Here is a 13,724-nt window from a genome sequence, read left to right on the forward strand (position 1 = left end):
ATGTTCACTGACCTCCCCATGCTGACCACCCCGCGGTGCTTTTCTCCATCCTAAATTGCCACTCACTGCCTATCCTAATTCAGACCCTCCGATTCACACCACCCCGTGATGTATTTCTCACTCCTACTAGTGAATGCAATGTAACACACACCCATACAATGCGCACCACAACGTGATGTTTTTCTCACTCCTACTAGTGAATGTAATGTAACACACAACCATACAATGCGCACCACCCCGTGATGTTTTTCTCACTCCTACTAGTGAATGTAATGTAACACACACCCATACAATGCGCACCACCACGTGATGTTTTTCAGAAACCTATCCTACATTGCCACTGAATGTTCCCTGACCTCCCCATGCTGACCACCCCGCGCTGCTTTTCTCCATCCTACATTGCCACTCACTGCCTATCCTAATTCAGGCCTTCCGAATCACACCACCCCGTGATGTTTTTCTCACTCCTACTAGTGAATGTAATGTAACACACACCCATACAATGCGCACCACCCCGCAATGTTTTTCAGAAACCTAACCTACATTGCCACTGCATGTTCCCTGACCTCCCCATGCTGATCACCCCGCGGTGATTTTCTCCATCCTACATTGCCACTCACTGCCTATCCTAATTCAGACCTTCGGATTCACACCACCCCGTGATGTTTTTCTCACTCCTACTAGTCAATGTAATGTAACACACACACATACAATGCGCACCACGCCGCGATGTTTTTCAGAAACCTATCCTACATTGCCACTGCATGTTCCCTGACCTCCCCATGCTGACCACCCCGCGGTCCTTTTCTCCATCCTACATTGCCACTCACTGCCTATCCTAATTCAGACCCTCCGATTCACACCCCCCCGTGATGTTTTTCTCATTCCTACTAGTGAAATTAATGTAACACAAACCCATACAATGCGCACCACACCGTGATGTTTTTCTCATTCCTCCTAGTGAATGGAATGTAACACACACCCATACAATGCGCACCACCCAGCGATGTTTTCCACACTCCTACTAGTGAATGTAATGTAACACACACCCATACAATGCGCACCAACCAAGAAGTTTTTCAGAAACCTATCCTATATTGCCACTGCATGTACCCTGACCTCCCCTTGCTGACCACCCCGCGGTGCTTTTCTCCATCCTACATTGCCACTCACTTCCTATCCTAATTAAGAACCTCCGATTCACACCACCCCGTGATGTTTTTCTCACTCCTACTAGTGAATGTAATGTAACACACACCCATAAAATGCCACCACCCCGCGATGTTTTTCCGAAAACTATCCTAAATTGCCACTGCATGTTCCCTGCCCTCCCCATGCTGACCACCCCGCTGTGCTTTTCTCCATCCTACATTGCCACTCACGGCCTATCCTAATTCAGACCCTCGGATTCACACCACCCCGTGATGTTTTTCTCACTCCTACTAGTGAATGTAATGTAACACACACCCATACAATGCGCTCCACCCCGTGATGTTTTTCTCACTCCTACTAGTGAATGTAATGTAACACACACCCATACAATGCGCACCACCCCGCGATGTTTTTCACAAACCTATCCTACATTGCCACTGACCTCCCAATGCTGACAACCCTGCTGTGCTTTTCTCCAATCTATATTGCCACTCACTGCCTTTCCTAATTCAGACCCTCCGATTCACAGCACCCCGTGATGTTTTTCTCACTCCTACTAGTGAATGTAATGGAACACACACCCATACAATGTGGACCTCCCCGCGATGTTTTTCAGAAACCTATCCTACATTGCCACTGCATGTTCCCTGACCTTCCCATGCTGAGCACACCGCGGTGCTTTTCTCCATCCTACATTGCCACTCACTGCCTATCCTAATTCAGACCCTCCGATTCACACCACCCCGTGATGTTTTTCTCACTCCTACTAGTGAATGTAATGTAACACACACCCATACAATGCGCACCACCCCACGACGTTTTTCAGAAACCTATCCTACATTGCCACTGCATGTTCACTGACCTCCCCATGCTGACCACCCCGCGGTGCTTTTCTCCATCCTAAATTGCCACTCACTGCCTATCCTAATTCAGACCCTCCGATTCACACCACCCCGTGATGTATTTCTCACTCCTACTAGTGAATGCAATGTAACACACACCCATACAATGCGCACCACAACGTGATGATTTTCTCACTCCAACTAGTGAATGTAATGTAACACACAACCATACAATGTGCACCACCCCGTGATGTTTTTCTCACTCCTACTAGTGAATGTAATGTAACACACACCCATACAATGCGCACCACAACGCGATGTTTTTCAGAAACCTATCCTACATTGCCATTCCATGTTCCCTGACCTCGCCATGCTGACCACCCCGCGGTGCTTTTCTCCATCCTACATTGCCAGTCACTGCCTATCCTAATTCAGACCCTCTGATTCACACATCCCCGTGATGTTTTTCTCACTCCTACTAGTGAATGTAATGTAACACACACTCATACAATGCGCACCACCCCGCGATGTTTTTCAGAAACCTATCCTACATTGCCACTGCATGTTCCCTGACCTCCCCATGCTGACCACCCCTCGGTGCTTTTCTACATCCTACATTGCCACTCAATGCCTGTCCTAATTCAGACCCTCCGATTCACACCAGTCCGTGATGTTTTTCTCATTCCTTCTCGTGAAAGTAATGTAACATACACCGATACAATGCGCACCACCCCGTGATGTTTTTCTCACTCCTACTAGTGAATGTAATGTAACACACACCCATACAATGCGCACCACCCCGCGATGTTTTTCTCACTCCTACTAGTGAATGTAATGTAACACACACCCATACAATGCGTACCACCCGTGATGTTTTTCAGAAACCTATCCTACATTGCCACTGCATGTTCCTTGACCTCCCCATGCTGACCACCCCGCGGGGCTTTTCTCCATCCTACAATGCCACTCACTGCCTATCCTAATTGAGACGCTCTGATTCAAACCACCCCATGATGTTTTTCTCACTCCTACTAGTGAATGTAATGTAACACACACCGATACAATGCGCACCACCCCGCGATGTTTTTCACAAACCTATCCTACATTGCCACTGCATGTTCCCTGACCTCCCCATGCTGACCACCGCGCGGTGCTTTTCTCCATCCTACATTGCCACTCACTGCGTATCCTAATTCAGACCCTTCAATTCACACCACCCCGTGATGTTTTTCTCACTCCTACCAGTGAATGTAATGAAACACACACCCATACATTGCGCACCACCCCGCGATGTTTTTCAGAAACCTATCCTACATTGCCACGGCATGTTCCCTGTCCTCCCCATGCTGACCAACCCACGGTACTTTTCTCCATCCTACATTGCCCCTCACTGCCTATACTAATTCAGACACTCTGATTCACACATCCCCGTGATGTTTTTCTCACTCCTACTAGTGAATGTAATATAACACACACCCACACAATGAGCACCACCCCGCGATGTTTTTCAGAAAACTATCCTACATTGCCACTGCATGTTCCCTGACCTCCCCATGGTGACCACCCCTCGGTGCTTTTCTACATCCTACATTGCCACTCACTGCCTATCCTAATTCAGACCCTCCGATTCACACCAGCCCGTGATGTTTTTCTCATTCCTTCTAGTGAAAGTAATGTAACACACACCCATACAATGCACACCACCCCGTGATGTTTTTCTCACTCCTACTAGTGAATGTAATGTAACACACTCCCATAAAATGCGCACCACCCCGCGATGTTTTTCTCACTTCTACTAGTGAATGTAATGTAACACACACCCATACAATGCGCTCCACAGCGTGATGTTTTTCTCACTCCTACTAGTGAATGTAATGTAACACACACCCATACAATTCGCACCACCCCGTGATGTTTTTCAGAAACCTATCCTACATTGCCAATGCATGTTCCCTGACCTCTCCATGCTGACCACCCCGCGGTGCTTTTCTCCATCCTACATTGCCACTCACTGCCTATCCTAATTCATACCCTCCGATTCACACCACCCCGTGATGTTTTTCTCACTCCTACTAGTGAATGTAATGTAACACACACCCATACAATGAGCACCTCCCCGCGATGTTTTTCAGAAACCTGACCTACATTGCCACTGCATGTTCCCTGACCTACCCATGCTGACAACCCCGCGGGGCTTTTCTCCATCCTACAATGCCACTCACTGCCTTTCCTAACTGAGACCCTGTGATTCACACCACCCCGTGATGTTTTTCTCACTCCTACTAGTGAATGTAATGTAACACACATCCATACAATGCGCACCACCCCGCGATATTTTTCTCACTCCTACTAGTGAATGTAATGTAACACACACCCATAAAATGCGCACCACCCGGCCATGTTTTTCAGAAACCTATCCTACATTGCCACTGCATGTTCCCTGACCTCCCCATGCTGACCACCCCGCGGTGCTTTTCTCCATCCTACATTGCCACTCACTGCGTATCCTAATTCAGACCCTCCAATTCACACCACCCTGTGATGTTTTTCTCACTCCTACCAGTGAATGTAATGAAACACACACCCATACATTGCGCACCACCCCGCGATGTTTTTCAGAAACCTATCCTAAATTGCCACTGCATGTTCCCTGACCTCCCCATGCTGACCACCCCGCGGTGCTTTTCTCCATCCTACGTTGCCACTTACTGCCTATCCTAATTCAGACCCTCCGATTCACACCACCCCGTGATGTTTTTCTCACTCCTGCTAGTGAATGTAATGTAACACACACACATACAATGCGCACCACCCCGTGATGTTTTTCTCACTCCTACTAGTGAATGTAATGTAACACACACCCATACAATGCGCACCACACCGCGATGTTTTTCAAAAACCTATCCTACATTGCCACTGCATGTTCCCTGATCTCCCCATGCTGACCACCCCACGGGGCTTTTCTCCATCCTAAATTGCCACCCACTGCCTATCCTAATGTAGACCCTCCGATTCACACCAATCAGTGATGTTTTTCGCACTCCTACTGGTGAATGTAATGTAACACACAGCGATACAATGCGCACCACCCCGCGATGTTTTTCACAAACCTATCCTACATTGCCACGGCATGTTCCCTGACCTCCGCATGCTGACCACCCTGCGGTGCTTTTCTCCATCCTATATTGGCACTCACTGCCTATCCTAACTCAGACCCTGCGATTCACACATCCCCGTGATGTTTTTCTCACTCCTACTAGTGAATGTAATGTAACACACACCCGTACAATGCGAACCACCCCGCGATGTTTTTCAGAAACCTATCCTACATTGCCACTGCATGTTCCCTGACCTCCCCATGCTGACCAGCCCACCGTGTTTTTCTCCATCCTGCATTGCCACTCACTGCCTATCCTAATTGAGACCCTCCGATTCACACCACCCCGTGATGTTTTTCTCACTCCTACAAGTGAATGTAATGTAACACACACCCATACAATGCGCACCACCCCGCGAAGTTTTTCTCACTCCTACTAGTGAATATAATGTAACAAACACCCATACAATGCGCATCACCCCGCGATGTTTTTCAGAAACCTATCCTACATTGCCACTGCATGTTCCCTGACCTCCCGATGCTGACCACGCCGCGGTGCTTTTCTCCATCCTACAATGCCACTCACTGCCTATCCTAATTTAGACCCTCCGATTCACACCACCCCGTGTTTTTCTCACTCCTACTAGTGAATGTAATGTAACACACACCCATACAATGCGCACCAGCCCGTGATATTTTTCTCACTCCTACTAGTGAATGTAATGTAACACACACCCATTTAATGCGGACCACCCTGCGATGTTTTTCACAAATCTATCCTACATTGCCACTGCATGTTCCCTGACTTCCCAATGCTGACAAACCCGCGGTGCTTTTCTCCATCCTACATTGCCACTCACTGCCTATCCTAATTCAGACCCTCCGATTCACACCACCCCGTGATGTTTTTCTCACTCCTACTAGTCAATGTAATGTAACACACACCCATACAATGCGCACCACCCCGCGATGTTTTTCAGAAACCTATCCTACATTGCCACTGCATGTTCCCTGACCTCCCCATGCTGACCACCCCGAGGTGCTTTTCTCCATCCTACATTGCCACTCACTGCCTATCCTAATTCAGACCCTCCGATTCACACCACCCCGTGATGTTTTTCTCACTCCTACTAGTGAATGTAATGTAACACACACTCATACAATTCGCACCTGCCGAGATGTTTTTCAGAAACCTATCCTACATTGCCTCTGCATGTTCCCTGACCTCCCCATGCTGACCACCACGCAGTGCTTTTCTCCATCCTACATTGCCACTCACTGCCTATCCTAAATCAGACCCTCCGATTCACACCACGCGTGATGTTTTTCTCACTCCTACAAGTGAATGTAATGTAACACACACCCATACAATGCGCACCACCCCGTGATGTTTTTCTCTCTCCTACTAGTGAATGTAATGTAACACACACCCATACAATGCGCTACACAGTGTGATGTTTTTCTCACTCCTACTAGTGAATGTAATGTAACACACACCCATACAATGCGCACCACCCCAAGATGTTTTACTCAATCCTACAAGTGAATGTAATGTAACACACACCCATACAATGCGCACCACCCCGCGATGTTTTTCTCACTCCTACTAGTGAATGTAATGTTACACACCCGTACAATGTGCACCACCCCGCGATGTTTTTCAGAAACCTATCCTACATTGCCACTGCATGTTCCCTGGCCTCCCCATGCTGACCACCCCGCGGTGCTTTTCTCCATCCTACATTGCCACTCACTGCCTATCCTAATTCATACCCTCCGATTCACACCACCCCGTGATGTTTTTCTCACTCCTACTAGTGAATGTAATGTAACACACACCCATACATTGCGCACATCCCCGCGATGTTTTTCAGAAACCTATCCTACATTGCCACTGCATGTTCCCTGACCTCCCCATGCTGCCCACACCGCGGTGCTTTTCTCCATCCTACATTGCCTCTCACTGCCTATCCTAATTCAGACCCTCCGATTCACACCACCCCGTGATGTTTTTCTCACTCCTACTACTGAATGTAATGTAACACACACTCATACAATTCGCACCTCCCGAGATGTTTTTCAGAAACCTATCCTACATTGCCTCTGCATGTTCCCTGACCTCCCCATGCTGACCACCACGCAGTGCTTTTCTCCATCCTACATTGCCACTCACTGCCTATCCTAATTCAGACCCTCCGATTCACACCACGCGTGATGTTTTTCTCACTCCTACAAGTGAATGTAATGTAACACACACCCATACAATGCGCAACTCCCCGTGATGTGTTTCTCTCTCCTACTAGTGAATGTAATGTAACACACACCCATACAATGCGCTCCACAGCGTGATGTTTTTCTCACTCCTACTAGTGAATGTAATGTAACACACACCCATACAATGCGCACCACCCCCTAGATGTTTTTCTCAATCCTACAAGTGAATGTAATGTAACACACACCCATACAATGCGCACCACCCCGCGATGTTTTTCTCACTCCTACTAGTGAATGTAATGTTACACACCCGTACAATGTGCACCACCCCGCGATGTTTTTCAGAAACCTATCCTACATTGCCACTGCATGTTCCCTGACCTCCCCGTGCTGACCACCCCGCAGTGCTTTTCTCCATCCTACATTCCCAGTCACTGCCTATCCTAATTCAGACCCTCCGATTCACACCACCCCGTGATGTTTTTCTCACTCCTACTAGTGAATGTAATGTAACACACACCCATACAATGCGCACTACCCCACGATGTTTTTCAGAAACCTATCCTACATTGCCACTGCATGTTCCCTGACCTCCCCATGCTGACCACCCTGCGGTGCTTTTCTCCATCCTAAATTGCCACTCACTGCCTATCCTAATTCAGACCCTCCGATTCACACCACCCCGTGATGTTTTTTCACTCCTACTAGTGAATGCAATGTAACGCACACCCATACAATGCGCAAAACAACGTGATGTTTTTCTCACTCCTACTAGTGAATGTAATGTAACACACACCCATACAATGCGCACCACCCCGTGATGTTTTTCTCACTCCTACTAGTGAATGTAATGTAACACACACACATACAATGCGCACCACCCCGAGATGTTTTTCAGAAACCTATCCTACATTGCCACTGCATGTTCCCTGACATCCCCATGCTGACCACCCCTCGGTGCTTTTCTACATCCTACATTGCCACTCACTGCCTATCCTAATTCAGACCCTCCGATTCACACCAGCCAGTGATGTTTTTCTCATTCCTTCTAGTGAAAGTAATGTAACACACACCCATACAATGCACACCACCCCGTGATGTTTTTCTCACTCCTACTAGTGAATGTAATGTAACACACTCCCATACAATGCGCACCACCCCGCAATGTTTTTCTCACTCCTACTAGTGAATGTAATGTAACACACACCCATACAATTCGCACCACCCCGTGATGTTTTTCAGAAACCTATCCTACATTGCCAATGCATGTTCCCTGACCTCCCCATGCTGACCACCCCGCGGTGCTTTTCTCCATCCTACATTGCCACTCACTGCCTATCCTAATTCATACCCTCCGATTCACACCACCCCTTGATGTTTTTCTCACTCCTACTAGTGAAAGTAATGTAACACACACCCATACAATGCGCACCTCCCCGCAATGTTTTTCAGAAACCTGACCTACATTGCCACTGCATGTTCCCTGACCTACCCATGCTGACAATCCTGCGGGGCTTTTCTCCATCCTACAATGCCACTCACTGCCTTTCCTAACTGAGACCCTCCGATTCACACCACCCCGTGATGTTTTTCTCACTCCTACTAGTGAATGTAATGTAACACACATCCATACAATGCGCACCACCCCGCGATATTTTTCTCACTCCTACTAGTAAATGTAATGTAACACACACCCATAAAATGCGCACCACCCCGGGATGTTTTTCAGAAACCTATCCTACATTGCCACTGCATGTTCCCTGACCTCCCCATGCTGACCACCCCGGGGTGCTTTTCTCCATCCTACATTGCCACTCACTGCATATCCTAATTCAGACCCGCCAATTCACACCACCCCGTGATGTTTTTCTCACTCCTACCAGTGAATGTAATGAAACACACACCCATACATTGCGCACCACCCCGCGATGTTTTTCAGAAACCTATCCTACATTGCCACTGCATATTCCCTGACCTCCCCATGCTGACCACCCTTCGGTGCTTTTCTCCATCCTACGTTGCCACTCACTGCCTATTCTAATTCAGACGCTCCGATTCACAGCACCCCGTGATGTTTTTCTCACTCCTGGTAGTGAATGTAATGTAACACACACCCATACAATGTGTACCACCCCGTGATGTTTTTCTCACTCCTACTAGTGAATGTAATGTAACACACACCCATACAATGCGCACCACCCCGCGATGTTTTTCAGAAACCTATCCTACATTGCCACTGCATGTTCCCTGACCTCCCCATGTTGACCACCCCGAGGTGCTTTTCTCCATCCTACATTGCCACTCACTGCCTATCCTAATTCAGAACCTCCGATTCACACCACCCCGTGATGTTTTTCTCACTTCTACTAGTGAATGTAATGTAACACACACTCATACAATTCGCACCTCCCGAGATGTTTTTCAGAAACCTATCCTACATTGCCTCTGCATGTTCCCTGACCTCCCCATGCTGACCACCACGCAGTGCTTTTCTCCATCCTACATTGCCACTCACTGCCTATCCTAAATCAGACCCTCCGATTCACACCACGCGTGATGTTTTTCTCACTCCTACAAGTGAATGTAATGTAACACACACCCATACAATGTGCAACTCCCCGTGATGTTTTTCTCCCTCCTAATAGTGAATGTAATGTAACACACACCCATACAATGCGCTCCACAGCGTGATGTTTTTCTCACTCCTACTAGTGAATGTAATGTAACACACACCCATACAATGCGCACCACCCCGAGATGTTTTTCTCAGTCCTACAAGTGAATGTAATGTAACACACACCCATACAATGCGCACCACCCCGCGATGTTTTTCTCACTCCTACTAGTGAATGTAATGTTACACACCCATACAATGTGCACCACCCCGCGATGTTTTTCTGAAACCTATCCTACATTGCCACTGCATGTTCCCTGACCTCCCCGTGCTGACCACCCCGCGGTGCTTTTCTCCATCCTACATTGCCACTCACTGCCTATCCTAATTCATACTGTCCGATTCACACCACCCCGTGATGTTTTTCTCACTCCTACTAATGAATGTAATGTAACACACACCCATACATTGCGCACATCCCAGCGATGTTTTTCAGAAACCTATCCTACATTGCCACTACATGTTCCCTGACCTCCCCATGCTGACCACCCCGCGGTGCTTTTCTCCATCCTACATTGCCTCTCACTGCCTATCCTAATTCAGACCCTCCGATTCACACCACCCCGTGATGTTTTTGTCACTCCTACTAGTGAATGTAATGTAACACACACCCATACAATGCGCACTACCCCACGATGTTTTTCAGAAACCCATCCTACATTGCCACTGCATGTTCCCTGACCTCCCCATGCTGACCACCCCGCCGTGCTTTTCTACATCCTACATTGCCACTCACTGCCTATCCTAATTCAGACCCTCCGATTCACACCAGCCCATGATGTTTTTCTCATTCCTTCTTGTGAAAGTAATGTAACACACACCCATACAATGCACACCACCCCGTGATGTTTTTCTCACTCCTACTAGTGAATGTAATGTAACACACATCCATACAATGCGCACCACCCCGCGATATTTTTCTCACTCCTACTAGTAAATGTAATGTAACACACACCCATAAAATGCGCACCACCCCGGGATGTTTTTCAGAAACCTAACCTACATTGCCACTGCATGTTCCCTGACCTCCCCATGCTGACCACCCCGCGGTGCTTTTCTCCATCCTACATTGCCACTCACTGCGTATCCTAATTCAGACCCTCCAATTCACACCACCCCGTGATGTTTTTCTCACTCCTACCAGTGAATGTAATGAAACACACACCCATACATTGCGCACCACCCCGCGATGTTTTTCAGAAACCTATCCTACATTGCCACTGCATATTCCCTGACCTCCCGATGCTGACCACCCTTCGGTGCTTTTCTCCATCCTACGTTGCCACTCACTGCCTATCCTAATTCAGACGCTCCGATTCACAGCACCCCGTGATGTTTTTCTCACTCCTGCTAGTGAATGTAATGTAACACACACCCATACAATGTGTACCACCCCGTGATGTTTTTCTCACTCCTACTAGTGAATGTAATGTAACACACACCCATACAATGCGCACCACCCCGCGATGTTTTTCAGAAACCTATCCTACATTGCCACTGCATGTTCCCTGACCTCCGCATGCTGAACACCCTGCGGTGCTTTTCTCCATCCTACATTGGCACTCACTGCCTATCCTAACTCAGAGACTCCGATTCACACCACCCCGTGATGTTTTTCTCACTCCTACTAGTGAATGTAATGGAACACACACCCGTACAATGCGCACCACCCCGCGATGTTTTTCAGAAACCTATCCTACATTGCCACTGAATGTTCCCTGACCTCCCCATGCTGACCAGCCCACCGTGCTTTTCTCCATCCTGCATTGCCACTCACTGCCTATGCTAATTCAGACCCTCCGATTCACACCACCCCGTGATGTTTTTCTCACTCCTACTAGTGAATGTAATGTAACACACACCCATACAATGCGCACCACCCCGCGATGTTTTTCAGAAACCTATCCTACATTGCCACTGCATGTTCCCTGACCTCCCCATGCTGACCACCCCGCGGGGCTTTTCTCCATCCTACAATGCCACTCACTGCCTATCCTAATTTAGACCCTCCGATTCACACCACCCCGTGATGTTTTGCTCACTCCTACTAGTGAATGTAATGTAACCCACACCCATACAATGCGCACCACCCCGTGATATTTTTCTCACTCCTACTAGTGAATGTAATGTAACACACACCCATACAATGCGCACCACCCTGCGATGTTTTTCACAAAACTATCCTACATTGCCACTGCATGTTCCCTGACTTCCCAATGCTGACAACCCCGCGGTGCTTTTCTCCATCCTACATTGCCACTCACTGCCTATTCTAATTCAGACCCTCCAATTCACACCACCCCGTGATGTTTTTCTCACTCCTACTAGTGAATGTAATGTAACACACACCCATACAATGCGCACCACCCCGCGATGTTTTTCAGAAACCTATCCTACATTGCCACTGCATGTTCCCTGACCTCCCCATGCTGACCACCCCGCGGTGCTTTTCTCCATCCTACATTGCCACTCACTGCCTATCCTAATTCAGACCCTCCGATTCACACCACCCCGTGATGTTTTTCTCACTCCTACTAGTGAATGTGATGTAACACACACTCATACAATGCGCACCTCCCCGAGATGTTTTTAAGAAACCTATCCTACATTGCCTCTGCATGTTCCCTGTCCTCCCCATGCTGACCACCACGCAGTGCTTTTCTCCATCCTACATTGCCACTCACTGCCTATCCTAAATCAGACCCTCCGATTCACACCACGCGTGATGTTTTTCTCACTCCTACAAAAGAATGTAATGTAACACACACCCATACAATGCGCACCAGCCCGCGATGTTTTTCTCACTCCTACTAGTGAATGTAATGTAACACACACCCATACAATGCGCAGCACATTGCGATGCTTTTCACAAACCTATCCTACATTGCCACTGCATGTTCCCTGACCTCCCAATGCTGACAACCCCGCGGTGCTTTTCTCCATCCCACATTGCCACTCACTGCCTATCCTAATTCAGACCCTCCGATTCACACCACCCCGTGATGTTTTTCTCACTCCCACTAGTGAATGTAATGTAACACACACCCATACAATGCGCACCACCCCGCGATGTTTTTCTCACTCCTACTAGTGAATGTAATGTTACACACCCATACAATGTGCACCACCCCGCGATTTTTTTCAGAAACCTATCCTACATTGCCACTGCATGTTGCCTGACCTCCCCATGCTGACCACCCCGCGGTGCTTTTCTCCATCCTACATTGCCACTCACTGCTTATCCTAATTCATACCCTCCGATTCACACCACCCCGTGATGTTTTTCTCACTCCTACTAGTGAATGTAATGTAACACACACCCATACAATGCGCACCTCCCCGCGATGTTTTTCAGAAACCTATCCTACATTGCCACTGCATGTTCCCTGACCTCCCCGTGCTGACCACCCCGCGGTGCTTTTCTCCATCCTACATTGCCTCTCACTGCCTATCCTAATTCAGACCCTCCGATTCACACCACCCCGTGATCTTTTTCTCACTGCTACTAGTGAATGTACTGTAACACACAACCATACAATGCGCACCATCCCGCGATGTTTTTCAGAAACCTATCGTACATTGCCACTGCATGTTCCGTGACCTCCCCATGCTGACCACCCCGCGGTGCTTTTCTCCATCCTACATTGCCAGTCACTGCCTACCCTAATTCAGACCCTCCGATTCACACCACCCCGTGATGTTTTTCTCACTCCTACTAGTGAATGTAATGTAACACACACCCATA

Source organism: Cavia porcellus, unplaced genomic scaffold (assembly GCF_034190915.1).
Source record: "Cavia porcellus strain 051 isolate PalLab524CR breed Dunkin Hartley unplaced genomic scaffold, mCavPor4.1 scaffold_92, whole genome shotgun sequence".
NCBI classification, from domain to species: domain Eukaryota; kingdom Metazoa; phylum Chordata; class Mammalia; order Rodentia; family Caviidae; genus Cavia; species Cavia porcellus.